Source organism: Manis javanica, chromosome 3 (assembly GCF_040802235.1).
Source record: "Manis javanica isolate MJ-LG chromosome 3, MJ_LKY, whole genome shotgun sequence".
NCBI classification, from domain to species: domain Eukaryota; kingdom Metazoa; phylum Chordata; class Mammalia; order Pholidota; family Manidae; genus Manis; species Manis javanica.
Window position 1 is genome coordinate 12,186,268 of NC_133158.1, and position 19,481 is coordinate 12,205,748.

Below are 19,481 nucleotides of genomic sequence, written 5' to 3' on the forward strand. Positions count from 1 at the left end.
GTGGGAAAGAAAAGGGCATGAAGATACCGAAAAGAGTCTAAGATGGGGACAAGGTGGCAGCTGGAGAACTACATACACAATCCATGTGAGGGGGTTTTGATTCCTGTGAAAGCATCCACAGGCCAATGAGAAATCTGCCTACCGAGCACACAGCTAGCTAATTCAGTATCCTGATGAGTAGCCACAGTAAGTCCTCAAAGGAGATGAGCTTGGCCACTGCTGGTGTCTCCACGGCAACGCTGCTACCTGCATCAGTGCATCCCTAGGAAAGGCTGTGGGCATCTAAAGAAGCTGATTTCCTCGCTGTCTGCCAGACCCACTGCCCTGCTAAGAATAAATCACAGTAAAGGAACTCCTTCTGGACAAATTCTTCCACTTCACATTGTCCACATGTTAACCGTTATTTTCTGGCACGCATGTTTTTACCTCCTTGGGCATGGAGCAGGGCACGTTCCAACAGTGCTTCCTTTCCAGGTGAGTCCTTCAGGGGACAGTTTCTGAGGAAATGACTGCCAACCGAATGCTAACACTCACCTCCAAACTTCAAGGCAGGGGCTGGAAGATTCCACAAAACACCTCATTGTCTGCCATGCTTTCTTAGCTGAAGTGCTTGTTTAATTTCTTCCTCCTTTGGGGAAGAAGTCAGCTAACCTCTGGTAGACAAGATCTGAGGCATTAAAAACTCACTAAGTACTTAAAGGTGGTATAAAGCACAGTGCATCAAGATCTTAGGTTCTGGGGGTACACTGAACTGGGTCTGAATCCTAACCCTGCCACTTCACTGAGCTGCTGCTAAGGATTAAATAATTAATGTATACTACATGCTTGGTAAATGAAACCTGACTCTCTGCCAGTGTGCTAGTCCCTATGTTATGTAAGGATAGGAATGAAAACAAATAGAACAGTCGTGGTTCCTGCTCTCTAGGAGTCAATCTAGTCAGTCCTTACTAATGTATTCCACATAGAATGGAAACATCAATGAGAAGTGAGTGGTGAACAAGTCATTTCGGTGAGTCTCAACACCCCATAGATACTTAACGGTGTGCCGGACTAAGCAAGGTACTTTGGTTATTATCTTTACCGAAGGATTACTTATCATGCTTACCATGCTTTTGATATTTCAAGGTCACACAAATGACCTTGTCTTGCAAAGATAAAATAAGGTAGAGAGATCAGATACTAAATTAATGAGCCCCAGGACTAATGAAGAATTTTAGAACTTACCTTGCACTTCCAATTCAGGTAACTTTCTGAATTGCCAAAAATCTCTACAAGGTTGGTCAGAAGAGCAAGGGCTCCTATTACCATTTTCCAAATGTAGAAAGCCACGTTCTAAGGAGACAAGGCTGTGGGTGTTACTGTTACGTGCTAGTGTCTGCAGCTCCAAATCCACTTGGTTCCCCCTGAGCCAGGGGAAGTAAAGTCAGTTTGGTTTCATTTCTAAAGTATGACTTCACCAACTTTTCTTTTTAAGAAACCATTTTCTAAGTGCATGCCAGGCTCTGTGCTAAGCATTTTGCACAAATTCCTTACTTAATCCTCACAGCACAGCATGAGACAGAAATTATTATTATTATCCTCATTTTACAGATGGGAAAATCAAGGCTCAAAGAGTTTCTGGAATTTACCAAGCTCCCGTAGCCAGAAGACTACGGAAATGAGAACACAAATCTGGGTCTGCTGGACTTCAGCGCCCTTCACCAAACACCTGAATGCCTTTCTGAGGCCCTTCAGACTGACGGCACTGGTCCCCTAATCCATGTAAAACAAGCTGTGCTTTTCTCCATGTTCGACAGAGGCCCCCAAATCACTGGCAAGTCATAGGAAATTCTTAAGTGGCTGCTTATTAATAACATTTTCAGTTTATATTAGGCCGCCTTTCATCCAGGGAAACGTGGCCAGCTCCATACACAGAGAACCACTGAAATCCAGCCGTTTCTGCTGTGGACGTGGGCCAGCTGGCAACAGCATCCCTCAGGGGCTTGGCTTGTGGGGATTCTGGCAATGGTCACACCCTTCAAAACTTGACAGGGGCCCTTTAATATCCGTGCTGAAGGGCTGGCGGCAAAACTTCCCAGAAATCCATGTTCCTCAGTGAATGAGGCCAAAGGCTCAGGACGACCCCAGTGGACTTGGGAAACAAGAGCATCAAGAAATTGGGTCTTTACCAAGTACTGATTCTGATCCTGGAAGTAAAGCCCCTCAATTTAGATTGGGTTAGACACAACAGGGACATTTTTCTTTAGTCCCACAGGAGGGACCTGGCTTCACTCAAGTCCAGGGGGGGAAAAAGAGGCAAATTTCTCAGGGTCTCCCACCAGGGAGGTAAGCAAAAAGGCAAGATGCTCACTTCCTTTCTATGGAAGCTGTGTCTGTGCAGCAGTTTATGTGGTTTTATTCTGAGCCACAGCTAGGTGCCTCATTCTGCAGCAGTGAGAGGATGGAGGGAAGTACACAGAAAAAGAATAACATTTCCTGGTTTCATGTTTTATTGGAAAGAAGCCCTTGATGAATTGAATTCACATGGTCTACAGGAGTAAGGTTTTGAAAATATTTAAAAATTGGTTATATTCACATTTGACCAGGCGATGGTGGAAGGACGTATGCCCTCTAGATGCACCCACACCCCCAGACCTGTTGGACGCAGTGCACCCACACGCTTTGGCATAGATGATACAGCGGACAACAGCCCAGCATAGGGACTTCCTGGGTGCCTGAGATGAGGGTTAGTCATTCATTCAGCACCTCTTCTCGCCACTGCTACCTTAACTCTCCAAGTCAGCATTAATCTCCTGCCCCGGCCACAGCAACAGTCAGCTTGTAATTTCTGCATCTACCCTGCCCTTCAAGGAACTACTTTCCACCAGTTATTTGTTTTTAAAACTGTGGTGATACCACTCACCTCTCCTGCTTCTAATGCTCCATGGGCTTCCCGCTGCAATTAGAACAAAGTGCGTACTCCTTAACCCTGGCTTTCCAGATCCAACGAAACCAGGCCCCTTCCTCTCCCCAGGTTCATTTTGTTCCACTTCCCATCTTGCATACCGTGGTTCAGCCACATTGACCTTTTATTTGTCCTTTGAAATTGCCAAGCCATCCCTCTCTTAGGATCTTGGCAATGACTGTCCCTCTGCCTGGAACATCCGTCTCTCAGCTCTTTATGGACTGGCCTACTTTTCACCATTCATGTCTTCACTCAAAGACCACTCCACCAGTGACCTTACAATAAACAGCCCGCTTCCCTTTCTCACTCACTCTCCATTCTAGGATCCCTAATTTTCTTTTTTCTTAACATTTGTCACTGTCAGAAACTCTCTTACTCATTGCTGCATCTACTATATGGTTTTCCCACCATAATATAATTTCCATAAGGTCCAAGAACTTTTCTTAAATCTAGAACAATAAGCTTTTGATAGGTAGTTCTTTAAAACCTCAAATCCCTAACGCCTACCTCAGGTAGATTTTTTTCAGCATCTACCTTGGCAGTTTATGAAGCCTTCATGCACAAACAAACAAGATACGATTCAATGTATAGCATTTTCATTTTTTTATATTTATTTTTGCAATAACTGAAAATGTATATTTTTATTACAAAGATGCCAAAAATGTAAGTCAACTGTATGATCAGTAGTTGATCATCAAAACCACACCAAAAGAAGACTGCCTTTTTCCTGAATTAAATGAAAGTATGTAAAAGAGGAAGGTGAGGGCAGAAAAAATTACATTTAATGCTGAAATGACTGAGATATCACACCCTAACTGTAATTTAATCCTATTAAGTGCATTGCAAAATGTCCAATATTTGAAAGAATGCCTTGAATACACAAAGACTGAACCCCCTTTCCCTAACCCAAAGTAAATGTTCAAAAATTGTTAAGTGAACAATAAAAAGTACCTGAAACACAGAAGAAACCAGTACTCTGAGGGCTGCCATCTGAGACTGCAGACGACTTACCCACCTGTGAAATGGAAAGAGAACCAGGAAATTCTCCTTCCAGCTCACACAGCTTAACATTTGCTCCTGGTTACCAGGGAGAACAGCGATGCATTTCCACAGGGCAGTTAAGGATAGTTTTTTCCAGTCCCATGTTAACCTTTGGAGATTTTCCTGGATACATTTTTGACAATTTACCTTCCAATGCAGCGGTTCTTTTACCTTCTGGGTGACTTTATGCCTTTAAGAATCTGATAAAAAGTGAGATTCCCCTCCCTTTAAAAAATGAACATATTCACAGAAAAATCGGCATGTAATTTCAAAAAGCTGATCCTGAATCTTTGCTGGTCCTTTGGTGCTCGTGGACTCCAAGTTGAAAACACCTGGCTTTGAGAACTGGAGACGTGTACAAGGTCTACTTTGATATTCCCCACAGGGCTAGAGACACTGCCTTGTGTCTTGCAGATGTTCTGTGTCTCACTCCCTGCAATGTCCTTTTAAATGTTCAAAATAGCCATATGATATCATAGATATGGCTTAGGATGCGGAATGGTAGCAATTCAATGGCACAAGATTTAAAACAATCCCCAAGCATGGCAAAGGCAAGCGTACCACACTGGCGTTTAGGCGTCAGGTTAGGCGGCCAGACTGACTAAGTGAAAGGCAGGCAGGCTCAAGCTAATCTGATCCATCAAGCCCACTGATCAGGTCTGCTTCCCACCTATTCACAGTCTAGAAGCCATCCTAGCAAGAACCCAAGCTCCTATTGTTGAGAGTGCAGCATACAAATTTTTGGCTTGCCATTTTCATCCTGCTTCCTGAGGTGTTTCACTGTGGCCCAGCCTGCACGGGAAATATGGGAGGGGGCTGGGGTGAGGTGTTCTTGGTTCCAATTGGTGGCAAGTTCTAGCGTTGACAGGCTTTCCAGGTGACTTCTCAGATGACCCACGCAAATCCAAGCAGTAGACTTAAGAAGTAATTTAACTGGATTCCTGAATATTGATAGATACATGACCAGGGGAGGGCTTTAGCTAAGTGCTGCCCAGTTGCTGAGCCAAAAGTAGTCACTCCGTAAGCACTGGCCACCTGACCAATGGCTGAACTGCCCAGTGGATGCTTACATAAAACAGTTCATTCTAAGATAGGTATTCCTCTAGGAGAACGACAGAAGGAGAGCTGGATGGAGCCCCTCCACCACCATAATGAAAAGTGACAAGAACTTTAAGAGTTAATCAGAGCAACAGGATGTATATCCCAGAGAAAGAGAGAAAATCTATCAAGACGTTAATTAACCAAAAATGCAACTAACACTTTCAGTAAGCCTGCAGGTCATCTACTTTTGGGAGGAATAATAAAATGTAGAGTAAGTGGAAAAAAGAATTTCTTTTCAGCATTCCTAAGCAATTAGGTGTTTAATACATATTTACAAAATTGAAAAGAGAAACAGCTTCCGTGTCTTAAAGGGGGACATGGAATGTAGGCTAAATCTCTTGGGCCAAGTACAAGTGATGGGTACAGGCTGGAGGGCCGTGTTGGGAAAGATTCTCAGGTGCTGCTGGGGCTTGACAAAAGGCGTGTGGTGTGGGATCAGCGACGTCTGCAACGGGCAAGGCACGGGGTCTGGGGATGCAGGTACCAGTGATTTGCCCTACTAATACTATGAGTAGGACATTTCTAAGAATGGGTTCAACCATGGGTGCACAAATAAAAATAATTCCCCTCGCCCCCTGGAGATTTCCTCTGTCATTCAAATAGAAGCTTCTAGGGGAATAACAGAAGGAAGAAAGTGTGTGTTTATCCTGCCCAATCACAGCCTGGAGTGAAGTCAGGGGACAGATACCAAACTCAGAGGATGCTCACCATTGATCTCTTATGACTTCCACTTGCAAGACAGGTTCACTGGGAATTCACGTTCAGGATGATAATTTACATGGTGGTCATGCCCCGAATCGCAAGATACACTCAGTTGGGTAACCCTGCTCTTCCTATTAAGGCAGAAAAGTGACAGGATATATTGTCCAAATTTGCAAAAACAAAATTGAACACTAACCGAGATGTGACTCTGAATAACCAGAACCTCCCACTCCTTTTAGCTGACAGTTTTTTTCCCCCCTAACAGAACCACCCAGATAACAGAGCAAACACATGTGTTCTTCAAAACTTCACAAAGCATTTGAATTTAGCTTATATGAACTGGGACATTTTTTAACCTAAAAAACAATATAAGCTCATCTGGGAAATATGTACTTCTTATCATTTCAGGTGCCCTAAATATTTATAAGTACACATGCAAAAATAAATGAATGTATTTATGGGGTAGGTTTGTGTAACACACACACATGCACACACACACTCACAGACAGAAATGAGTTCCCATCTTACACATCCATCATCTCTACAGTTGTAAAGCCTCCAGAGGCAGGTGGTGTGACTTCAAATCTCATCTTGGCCATTTACTGGCTGTGTTACCTCAGGGAAGTTCTTTAGCCTCTCAGTGCTTAGCTCCTGTAGAATGCAGATAATAGATCCTACCTCATAAGGTTATCATAAGGATTAAATAAGATACAGCACATAAAATACTGAGCACAGTGCCTGGCACACTGTGAACAGTCATTGTATGTTATTTTTTTATTACTCTGCAGAAGGAGAAACTGAGTCGCAGTGCAGCCAAGTGATTTCTTTGAGGTTTACTCAAATAAGAAATGATGCAATTGGGACTCGAACCTGGGCCTTCCAAATCTAGTCAAATTTTCTCTCCTGTGGAGCACTTGATGCCTGTTATAAATAGGTTGATAAGCAGCAACATCGGCATCACAAGGAGCTTATTAAAAATGCAGAGTCTGCATTTCAGCAACACCCCAGGTGCATATACATTAGACTGGAAAAGCCTTGGTCTCCTGCACTGTGCAGGACGCCTGCATACCTATCACAGCCTCGAGGGCTTCTGAGTGTGAATGAGCAGCTCCAACACACTGGGAGATGCATGCACCCCCTCTCCACTAGTGTGAAACACCCAAAGGTCAGGTCTTTTTCCAGAAGACTCCGAGTCATTCTCTGGAGGGTTATAGTTTCTCATTTTCCAGCACATATTCACAACACAGAGAGGCCAGGTTCTGATATAAAGCCTGACCTTTTAGTTCTCTGCCCAAGGGAAGCAGATGGCACAAATCAGACCCGTTCACTGACAAGACTGAGTTCATTCTGAAAGTTCACACTCATCAAGGTCACTGCTGGAAGAGAACTTAAGGGTCATTAGATTCAGGGTGTTCATTTTAGAGATGAAAGAACCATGGCTCAGAAAGGCAAACATACATTCTAGTTAGATTTGATGAGCACGTGACCAGGGATCAAAAGCTAACAAGCAGGGCCCCTCTCTTAAGACTCCAACTGGGTTTGCTCATGACCACAAGGTCAGCCCAGCAGAATTCCTCATGCTTCCTCTAGTCCAACAGAAAGCTTCCATTGGCCAGGAGCTTTACTCCTCGTCTCAGTGCATCCTATCGACTTTCCAACCAGTCTCATTTTTCCATTCTAAAAGCCACATTCAAAGCCATAGTCAAAGAAACCACCATGCTCTGTTTTCTGGTGAACACATTCTCTTGGATGTCCCCAATTTTGCCAAAATATCAACCAAAAGGACTTTAATTTAACAATTAAATAATGAAGTATTTCTCAAATGAGGAATCCATACAGAAGATCTACAAGGCAAGAAAAGACATTCACAGAAGACATTATAGTCAAAAGTGTAACGAGGCCTAGAGTGGTGACATCTCCAGGCTTCAGAAGATGGTGGTCCTGGGTTTGAATCCCAGCTGCACTCCTTACTGTGTGTGTAACCTTGGCCAAGTTACTTAGCTTCCGAGTCTTAGTTTCTCCCTTATTAAACAGAGCTAATGATACCTAGCTACACAATTGCTGCAAGAATTCATAAGGCATGGAATATAAAGCATCTGTCATGTTAGTACAGAGGAGGTACTTAGTACATGATAATTATTACTTTTTCTATATGTGCAAACACTAACACAGTCTATACACAGACATATGGACACCCAAAACATGCACTTGCATATATGCTAACAGCTACCCTGAACCTTATGACCACAGAGAGTATAGCTGTCTCTCAGCTGAGTTCTAGAACTTTCATGAACGAGCATCTCTTAGGACTCACAACTGATGAATTGATGCCAGGAAAAGAGATGGAAAAATGGCACTCTGCCCAGCTGAAATGAAATGCTAAGAATTCCTGTCCCAGTTACTTTTAACCCTGGATGGGGCTGGACAACACTTGAAGGTTTGATTTTAAGACGCCAAAGTGGAGTGAGGGAGCCTGAGGCCAGTGGCACTCCTGGCACAAGTCAGCCCTCTATCACCAGGCCAGCCAGGCTGCACATCACAGGGGTCAGTGGAGCTTGTGATCACTCCAGTGCCTCAAATGCCAGAACCAGGAAGGAGGCAGGTGCCAGAAACTACCACTGACCACTGTGCCTTCTTCTGCCGTTCTGCGTAAGGCTAGCTGTGGTGACACTCCCAGATGAGGCCAGCCCTATCTTCCTTGATGCCCCCACTTCCAACCAGTGATGTCTCTGGGTTCTGTGTCCTTTACAAAGTTGTAAGTCCTCTTTTGTGTCAGCTCTCATCCAATTTGAGTCTTCGGTTCAGCCGACTTGATTTTTACAGACTACAGCCAAACGTGTGCTGGAAGTCTGCCCTCTGCACTCAGCAAGGAAGGGCAGGCTCACAGTGTACTTGAAATGAGTTCTTTTTAATTAATGCACTTTTCAAAATGGTCCATGATGCTCTGGTGGAGAGCGTTCATGTTTAGCCATGAGTAGGCTTTTAGGACTTAAAATGGCTGCACTATGAATTCTGTAGGACAGATGGCGAGAGGAACTTCCCGCTGAAGGAGGACAGAGGCTCTTGTCTCTCCCAAAGGGAACCGTCGCCAGTTCTGCACGCCCATGGCAGACTGGGGATCGCTCAGACATTCTCTGGGCCGCCTCACCCCCCTCCTCTCCTCCTGACTCTGCCATCCAGTTTCTCTCTCCTGCTCTCTCTCCCCTCGCTTCTTTCTCCCTCCGCCTTGTCCTCAGGGAAATAATGAAACAAGCAAGCCTCCAGGGTTCAGAGGTCAGACAAAGACCTGCTCAAACAACAGACTGAAGAAAACAGAAAACCAAGACCCCAAACTCAACTGGTCAGGTCCCCAGGGAGACTCTGGAGATTTACGTTGCTGGCAACTCGGTGTGATGTTAGCCAACATTTTCTTCTCTGCTTTATTCAAACGCACGCACAGACACAGACAAGATATTAAAATCAAGAATGTTTCATTAAAAATCTTAACAGGGTGGGACGAGAGCAAAGTGACAAATGCCAGTCAAGAATATCAGTAAGGAAAACAGATTTTCCCAATGCCTAGGCCCCAAGCTTATTAGTTTGCCACAGTTCACAGTGACCGGGAGTTACCTGAACTGTAGGCATGGTGATGAAGGAGAGAGTGTACAGAGAGAGGCATTAGTGGGCATTCAGACACAAAAACAGAGTCCTTAACACCAACGCCACCCAGAATTCCTGTCTGAAGGACAGAGCATTTTGAGTCTCGTGAGTTTGAAAACAATAAAGAACAGAGAATACCTTGGCTTGGGGCTTCTGAAGAAAGAGGTTTCTGCTAATTCAAGGCTGGCAGCAGAGTGGGGTAGTGAAGAGCGCTGCTCTGCTCACACTCACTGCCTTTGGAACTGGTGGGTAACAGAAGCAATGCAGATTAGTGCCAGGATTTGGTACCAGCTATGTCACTTAGGGTACTCTATTTTCCCTCTTTGGCCTTCAGTTTCCTCTGTCAAATGAGTATTGAAACTACTCCCCCCTGTTGTCTGCAGGCTGGAATTAAATGGGAAATAGGAAAGTCAACGGTACCAGAAGGAAACAAGGGAAGTCCAACACCAAGTACCAGGGACTGGGCATGGGCCTCGCAGCCATCATCTCGCAGCAATTCCCATAAGCCCAGGGGAATTTATTTCCAGTTTTCACATGAGGAAACCAAGGCTCAGAGAGGTCAGGCAACTCTCCCAAGATCACATAGTCAATCAGAAGGCAATGGAGGTGGGTGGTTCTCAAGATGTAAGTACAATTCTCCATGCAAAACACAACTTTGCTCAAAAACAGAAGCAACCAGGAAGGATCAACTCTCAATTCTGAGTTCCCTGAGAAAGAATTTCATGCTAGACGCCTCTGGCTCCTTTAATCCACTTTCAGTTCACCTTTTAAACCCCTGCATTGGCGTTGCATTTCAGCCACATTTAAAAGAAAGATGTTGGGCTGAAAGAGAGCCATCCGATGGTGTGACTGAAGGATGCGGCATGAAGAGGCAAGGGTTCAAGTCTGCAAGGACATATCACATCAGTGGAGACCAGCCAAGAGCAGAGAGGACCAGCTCACAGGCACACTGACAGGAAAGGTTCATTCCTTTCTCTTAACAGCTGACCTACAAGCTGAAGTCACCCATATGGTGACATAAATTCAGCCCTGAAACTTCTGAGGGGGCCAGCTAGCAGGTAAAGCACATATGCAAAGGCCTCTTAGGATGGAGAAGAAAATGCTTCAATTCCAATTTGGACTCTGCAGCCTTTTATACGTGACTTGTCAGCTGTCCAAAATGGGAGGCCTTTTTTAAGTATGCCTGAGCCCCCCCCAGCAAGGGCTAAATGATTTTCATTATGCCACCCGGCTGTGCTGTTCTGCAAGATCCTTAACCCTGGATCATATACTTTATTCTGCCAACCCAATCAGTAGGGTGGAAAGTTTCTTTGAGTGGGAATGGATTTGGACATCACAGCAACTGGAGATCGCATCTTTTCTGTGAGCCAAACCGCTTTGCACAAAAATGAATGTTAATCAAATGTCTTTTCAGTGGGCTGTTTTGAGTAACAACATGCAGTAACCATGATAAGAAAGGTAACAATGACGACCATAACAACAATCCAGATAGCTAACATTTACTGAGCATTCACCACACGGCTGGCACTGAGCTAGGTGCTTTCCCTACATCATGCCATTAAATCCTCACACCTACCACCCTGCCGATAGGTTTGATTGCTCTCCCCATTATACGGCAGGAATCAGTGCTCAGAGAGGTAGATCTTAGTACCTTCAGCACTTTCTGAATCCAGAGGGTGAGCCCTCGAGAAACACCATCCCATTACTACCTGTCCTCTAAGTTCCGTTCTCGTTCCTTAAGCTTCCATGAAGGCATCGTCCATCCTGTATTTACATTTTCTCCCTCTACATTTCATGGTGAGCCTTTCCAAACCTGCCATTCCAAACAAGGCTATTTTACTATTTCTGGCTGCCCCATGGCTGTATATAGACTGCAATGCCCAGTGGAGCCAACTATGTTTTAATTTTCACATCCAAAAGAGAATTCCTGAAGGAAAAAGAGCATTTGATGGAAAGACAAAAACCTTCACAAGCACTCAAGGAGGCATTAAGAACCCAATTTCCAAAATATGGTAATTCTGTCAAAGTTGTGACTTACTCTGGAGCCCATGGGGATGCTCATCATGACCCATCTGTGAAAGCCATCAGCAGAAAGCCTTCTGAGCAGCCAATCTGGCCTCCAGCAAGGAGACCAGGCTGCTGCGTTTAGTTTTGGTCTCACTGAGATGTTTAAAACACTCTCAGGAAGAGATATTCAAGCAAAGCAAATTGCAGCCTTGCAAGCTACAGTTCTGGTACATGACAGTCCATGTCCGTATATTCACGGCACACTGGGGCCCTCCCCTGACAGTGCTCACGGATACATTGACTGGAAGCAGAACTCTCTCAGTAGGGAAATAATCTACATGTCTAAATTATACAAAAGCTCTGCTTTTGCGGCTGGAGGATGGCATTGCATCTGGTGTAGATCACTTACCCTGGTGTGATTTGGCCCCACCAGGATTATTTGTGGTTCATAAAATTCCCATCGGACCCAAGCATATTCTAACACCACATAACAAAGAGTAATCATCCTAAAAATCTGTATTTCATCGCCAAAATCTCCATGGCAGATCTGAAATGCTGTGACTGGCTTTTGGGGAACCAAGATGAGGGAAACTAACTGTGAACACTCCTCCAGGAAACCCAATGTAGAGATCACACCAAGTCACGTGTCGCAGCCAGGCTGTGCAGTCATATTCTAGAGCTCTGTCACCATTTCTAATCTGAAAGCATTAGCTAAAATTAAATCTAAATTATTCGAGCACCATTTCTTTACCTGGAAGTCACAGCTAACTGCTCTTTCCTCAGAGCCGCCAATCGTTTCTGACACCCTGAGATGAAATGACTACTGTGTGTGAACACTACCAGGTGTTTGGTCCTTAAGCCTTCTCCCCTTTTATTACATATTTTTTAAAGACAGCTGCACTTTCTCTTGGAGAAATGCTGCTTCTCAAGCACTAAGACTCAAGTGTTTCCTGAGGACTCCCTACAGCTGTGACATGTCACTTTGCAATTGAGCTTTCCAATAAGCACAGAAAAGGCAAAAGGTGCCAGAGGGCCACTAAAAATGCCACCTGGCCAAGATAATGGAGCCCTGGTAGTCTCTTCCTCATGCAAAGTCTTCAGAGCTAGCTTTCTCATCCTCCCTAGAAAATATGCTGGTATTTCATTTGTGAATTCAAATAAATTTCTCACCTACCTCTGGGAAGATGAAATGCCCAGGTCGGAGGAAGCTTCCGCCAGACCCTCTGAGCTTGTTAATTGTCCCAGTTCACTTTCTCCCTGGATCTGGCTTCTGAGAACGCGAGCAGGACCACAGGCAGCCAACGCATCTTCTGGAAACCCCTCTCAAAATGTGGATCCTTCCTGATGCCAGCAGCAAGCTCAAGCCCAAGCTTCTCTGCACTCACTCAAGGAAAACGGCACTGCTGGGATTGAGACCCTGTTAGGGCTCCACTAAGCAAGGGGAAAAGTATGACTCCTACCCTCCTTTCCTTTGGATCCGATCGCCAGCCTGGGAACCTCAGCTTCTCACTCTGCAGGAAGTCACCGACCCCAGCTTCAGAGTCATCAGCTGATCCCGAGCCAGACCCAGGCGACCGGTCAGCTGGTCGCAGAGCCCAAGACACTGAACCAGGAAATGTGCAGCTCGGCCAAAAATTAATAACTGCCGACGGAGCTGCTGGGGGTGGCGGAGAAGTCGCTGTTGCAGTGCTTGCATCCTCCGCATGCTAATGAGGCCGTGACGTCAGCAAGTCAGCCCCGGCATCTGGACGTCCAGTCCCCGCTGCCCGGGCGCTGAGATTTATTTACATGTAAATTAGCCTCGCCTTCCAAATCAATAATCCCCAGGCCAGGGGTGGGAAAGAAAGCCTTTGCTGGATGCAATCGCTCTAGCTATGCAACCTCTAAAGGAGCACAAAAATATCACATATAAGAAGAGAGGCGTTAAAGATACACGCCAATTTTTTTTCTTTCTTTTTTAAGGCTGCACTCTTGTGTGCCGGGATCAGATCTGGACCCAGTTACTAACCTGAGCGCCTGTTTTAGATTATATGCTGCACCAACCCAGAAGTGGAATGAGAGCTCTTTTTTTCCTCCCCCATAGCTGCGTCAAGTCTTCAAATGCCTCTACTTTCTTTGCAACTTTCATTACAGAGGGTTTGCTGTCTTGAGACTATGTCATCCTTGAATTTTTGTGCATCCCCAAAATAAAACACGACTGTCTGCTTTTCTCAGGCGCCTGCGTGGTGAATTAGCCACCGCCTCCCTCAACTTCAGCCTCCGGCTCGCAGTGAGCGTGAGAGATGACAAAGCATAAATCTGCCCAGGGGCATTTGAGGACCCTTAGAGAACGTTGCTTCCATCTCTCCATTTTACAGATTAGGAGACTGAGACTTTGGGTGAAGAAAGGCCTTTTGTCAAGGTAATGCAAGGATCTTAACAAGAATGGGCCAGAACCTACACTTCTTGGACCTCAGACTGGAACTCTGTTACATATCTCCGGGTCTCTAATCTCCATGCCCCTGTATCAACAGAGAGACCTAACTACACATCATGAAGAAAGAACTCTGCAGAGTTGGGTAGCCCTGGGTTCAAATCTGGCTTTGTTTTCTGTGAGTGATGTGACCTTGAGCAAGTAACTTGCCAGATATGGTCTTTAATTCTTTCATCTGTACCATCTCTTCCTTCAGCTAAATATTTTCTATGTCACGCACTGTTCTAGGGACGGGGTATAGAGTGCTGCTGTCTCCTAGTTTGAGTTTGAGTGCAGTAACGTAAAGATACTGCAGGGAACTGCAATGAGGGTTGACACGATGCCATACACTCAATAAGTAACAGTTATTTCTTACATTTTTGATGAAGTCAGAAAAATTCACCAGGGCTTTCATTCTACTAGGATGGCCATTGTTTCTATCCTCTGAGTGTTTCCATGGTCATCTTTTATTATTTAAGACCAACTGTGCTTCCAGTGCTGCCTATGCAGTCTGCTGGCCGGGCGAGGGGCAAGTGCAGACCAGGATTCGGGACTCTGTGCTGTGAGAAGCCAGTGCTGTGGGACCCTTGGGCGGAGCATGAGGGAGGGCTGGGGAGGCTGGGGAGAGGTGCGGGCCGCCACGCACGGGAGCTTCCCGGAGGACAAAGCGGCCTGCACGGTCCCTTGGGCCCACTCCCCCCCTTGAAGAACCCACCCTGATGAGCTCTGCCTTTCCAGCCGGAGTTCCCGGAGCTTCAGATGAATTTCTTTGTTGGATGTGGGGAAGTTAGATTATGTCTTTTGTTATATGTAATTGTATTAATAATGCTTAATAACTTCTTTCAGAATGCTTCTCTGGTTTATAGAAGACTTTTCATGGGGAAAATCATGGGACCTGGAATAACTTCGCTAATAGAAACGGAACGCAAGCGAATGAGTAATACTCTGCTTTAGGTCTCCATCACCACGACTTAGAGCATGTGGGGGATGTGGATGGTTCCCCGAGACCTCAATATCCTTTAAGAAGGAAATTAATAAAAAAAGATTTGGGGCCACCAGTGGCTGGGTGTAAACAGCGACACCTTACTCTGGTGCGGCCATGGACAAATTGCTTCAACTTTCTATGTTCTTGCTTCTTCATCTGAAGATGGGCCCACTACTCTCTGATGTCCTTATTACTGGTATGATCATATGAGACTTCTGCAAAGTGATTCACTGTCAGTGGAATAGCAATGAAGAGGAAAGCTGCAACTAGAAAGTGAAAAGAGATGAATCTTCACCTGGAGTAGGCGTGACACATGGCTACCAACTTCAAAAGACAGGATCTGGAATGGAAAGCCTGGGGACAGAGCCTGGCTTTGAGGCTTGCTAACTCAATGACTGGGGGCCTAAGTTTCTCACCTATAACAAAAGGGACAATATTAGTGCCCGCCCTTGCAGGGCTGTTTTGAGGATCAAATGATCCTCAGTGTGAAGCACCGGGCCTAGCACACAGCAACTATTTAATAGACGTTAACTCTTGTTAGTGGACTTAATGATGCTTCCACTGTTAACTTTGGCATTAATTAGTTAACTAGACAAAGTTCGAAAGGTGGGAGGGTGCGGGTCAGTGGCAGACTGTCAAATCACCCATTCCTAGGTCACAGCTCAAGGTTTCACCTGATGTGGGTGTGCTGCTGACAAGCTCTTCCTACATGAAACACTACCAACACTTTTCAACTGCTATTGTAGGGAAGAAAGCAGCAAAAAATGACCAAGAGGCACCAGGGCCTCCTTCTCTGAGGCCGCACCATAGACAAGATGACTCTATTTGTGGGATACCTGGATGCTTCATCCATTCATTCATTCAGCCATTCACTCATTAAATGCACTCCTACTATTTGTCAGTCACTGTGCTAGGCCTCAGGGACACCATGGGAACCAAGACAGACATGGGCCCTGCCTTAAAAAAGCTTAGAAATGAGAGGGGAAGACAATTAGAGTAGCAAGCAATTAGAGTAGCTGGTGATGCATGTTATGACAGGACGTGTGCAGAGTTCTCAAAGGTCTAATTGCAGTTAGGAGGGGGATGGCACAAAAGCATGTTGCCCAAGTCCTTTCCACATCCACAGCATGTGCTCTGTGGCCACAGCTTACTGATGGGGAAGCTGGGCATCTAGGCAGCATCTTTGCACAGATTATGGAATAACAAAATCCACAAGTCAGTAACTCCTGTGACAATTATTTCATCCTGGAGACCATTATTTTCATGATTTTTAGAAAATATGCTGTGAGGTATTAGACAAGGTGAGCCAACAACAACTCTGGAAATTCTAGAGCCCTGATAAATAGGAACAAAACTTACACTTTTTAATAAAAATGGTCAAATTCCACATTTATGACAGCAAACTTCTTGCAGGTAGGGGAGAACAGGAAATACATCTGAACAACTCAATCAGGTATTTACTGGGGATCTATAATATGCAGGACACTCTTGCTAAGAGACGTGGATGCAACTACTGACCTTCAGAACTTTCTACTTAGGTAGAATAAAAAGATACTTACATAAATGGCCATAACTACCTAAAAGTATATAGGAAGGGAGACAAGGAAGTCAAAATTGATTGTGGCTGAGGTGATCAGAAATCAGGACAAGTGTGATTTGAGTCAGGCTGGAGATTAATTTTTTTTTTTTTAATGAAAAAACAGTTTTATGCAGGGGTTGGGGTTGGGGGCAGGCCTTACTAAACACGACAGCAAGTCCGGAAGTGGTAAATGAACAGATGGGTAAAACTGTCAAAGTCAATTCTTAGCTGCTAGAGAGGGTGTTGCAGGCGGGAGGAAGAGCTTCAGTATAAGAGAGACGTGTTGGCACAGATGCAGAAACAGGAAGACTCATCTGCACGGGTACGAGATGTGACAGTGGCAGGTCGCGATAAAGAGGCCACTCCATATGTGCTAGAAAATCAAATCATCTGTCCATTCTTGTATTACTCCAAATCTTGTTAGAAGATTAAGGGGAAAGGATAAGTGACTCACAGCTAGTTAGCTTACAGAAGAGAAGGGTCAATGACAATAAGGGCTGTGCCTCCTGTGTGAAGGGCTTTGAGGAAGATGGTCATAATGACAATTTGTATCTCCATTCCCTAAGAGGTGTAAAAATTAGAAGGAATGGATTTTTATGAACTGCAGAGGGATTTCACATGGCCCAAAGGACGGCTTTTGAATACTGAGATGGTTAAGAATGGGCATAGGTCACTCAGAGCAACGGTAGCACCTTGGTTTTAGAAGCACTTTAAAAAGCTAAAGACAGCACCAGCCCTCACAGATTTGAATTAATACCTTCTGGTTTGCTATTGTGAAATCCTAATTACTGTAAGGAATATTACCAAAGTTTCAAACTACTCATCTAATACAGATCATAAGGTCATTTCAGTTAATTTTATTATGAAAAGTGTATGTCTTGTGTGTGTGCATCTATATAGTATAATATATATAGACAGACAGACATAGAGAGAGATTTATATAGTTTATATAATCTACTTAAGAGTAGTTCTCTGACATTTAGATTTCAAAATCCAATCACCTTTTTAAAATGGAAAGAGGAGGCTCACAAGGAATTGTATTAGTTGGAATAGGCCAGGCTGTGGTGCAGTAACAATTGTAATCTCAGTGGCCAAACACAACAAAGATTGATTTCTCCCTCATGCAAAGTTGGCTGGAGGTCCAGAAACTCTGCCGGCACCTCCCTTCCAAGCAGTGACTCAGGGATCTAGTCTGCTCCCTTCATGTGCCTCTGTGATTTCAACACTAATTTCCACGTAAGAGCAGCAAAAGAAGAGGGAACTGGAAAGGCTTTTAAGTGCTTCAGCCTGGAGGTGGATGACATCACTTAAATAGGTTGAACTTGTCCCATGACCTCAACTAACTGCAAGGGGTCTGGGAAGTGTATGCCCAGAAGAGGAAAGACAGACAATGGGGAACCCTGGTAACAACTACCACAGCTGTCAATTATTATTTTTGTCATGTAAATTCATTTTAAAAAATAGCACAAAAAAGCTATACTGTCTGAAAGCAAAGGGATGCCTAACATCAAAAAATGATGAGAGTCCTAAGGGAACACCAGAGATCAGTCACATCTGTTTTGCCCCAGAAGAGAGAAAATAGAAAACATTCTATATTTTCATTAATTTTCAAGCAGCAGTATCCAACCCACATGAATTATACAGAAAATAAATGAAACTTACAAACCTCAAACAGTACAGGTAAAGATAAATAAGGCACCTGCAAGGTGGAGCTGTCTTCGGGGGGAAAAAAATGCTCAAAAGGGATTCTCCTCCACAGTTTCTAACCATTTTCCAATTCAGACTTAAAATAATCTGCCTCCCTCAACAGACGTGGCATTGCCATTGAACGAGACCAACAGAGAGACCTGAATTCAAATCTGGCTCTATTACCTCGTAGCTGCACGATTTAGTAATAGCCACTCACCTTTTCTAAGTCCGTTTCTCCATCTTTAAAATCGGGGTATCTATCTACCAAAGGCTTGGGGAAGATTAGACCAATTAGATACAATACTTTGTACAGCACCTAACATACAGCAGGTGGTACTCTGACTCCCCATTGGTTTCCAGACAGGTGAGCAAGAATGACAGGTGCAACTATAAGTCATAAAATTGTTTATCATAGACACAGGGATGACCCACACCCAGCATCCCTCTTTTCTTGTCCATTCATGTAAATTCCATATCATAAATGCTTCTCAGACCATGGACACATTTTTACATCTTGTGAGAAATAATCGGCACACTTTAAATCCAGAAAAAAAGGCCTTCCTTTTTTTCTTCTCCATCATCCTAGGAATCTGCCTCATTTCATACATTTTAATTATTTTTGATCCTAATAATCTAATGCATAAAATTTTAACACAGCCTTTTATCCTCTTTTAATTACATTGCTTAAAAGGAGAAAGATGAACAAGCTAGCATGGGCAAATCAAAATGAAAGACTTCTGAAGATTTCTCTCCTCCCCAAAAAAGATGAAAAACCTGCATCAATAATTTAAACATGCTTACCACTGCACATTTCCATGAAAACACTGTTAAACTGACATGATATGCTAGCAAACACTACTTTTGTTTTAGATAAAGAAAGCTTCACTTCTTATGGCAGCTTTTTGAAACCACTAATTTTCATTAAACAGATGAGTAGAAACCTGATTTTTCTCTGTGTAAATGACTCCAAGAACAAGTAAGCGCTGCAACAGGATGCCCTGATTTTCTAGCACTTCCGAAATGCAGGCATTCGAGCTTTTACACACTTCTCTTGGGAGAGAACACTGGCAAAATGGAAGACATCTCAGAAAAAGGCTGAAAAATTCTATGCCTCATAAAATAGCAAGCTCACAGCCAAGACCTGGCTTGGGAAAGCTGTCCTGGAAGGCAGATGTCCCAGATGTATAAACTGACAGTGTTTTTCATCAGGAAATGGCAAGGACTTAGGTATCAGGTGGCTGACGCACTTTATCTCACCATAGTCTCAAACCATAGCTTTATTCTCCTCTGTTGTATATATGAGGACGCTGAGGTTCAAAGGGGATAAAAGAATGACACAAGA

General features: G+C 44.2%; 1 protein-coding gene across 5 annotated transcripts in view; it reads right to left on the reverse strand.

Moving 5' to 3' along the window:
• Positions 1–19,481, reverse strand: part of PRICKLE2 (prickle planar cell polarity protein 2) — a 287,974-nt gene that overhangs the window by 90,834 nt on the left and 177,659 nt on the right. The window contains exon 1 of one of the 5 annotated variants that reach the window (XM_017666481.3): positions 12,895–13,038. The exons of 3 other annotated variants lie outside the window; for them this stretch is intronic. The gene's annotated coding sequence lies outside the window, so the exon portion shown is untranslated. Of the gene's footprint in view, positions 1–12,608; positions 13,039–19,481 lie in introns of those variants that run through there. One more of the 5 variants, XM_017666478.3, reaches the window with a different exon arrangement.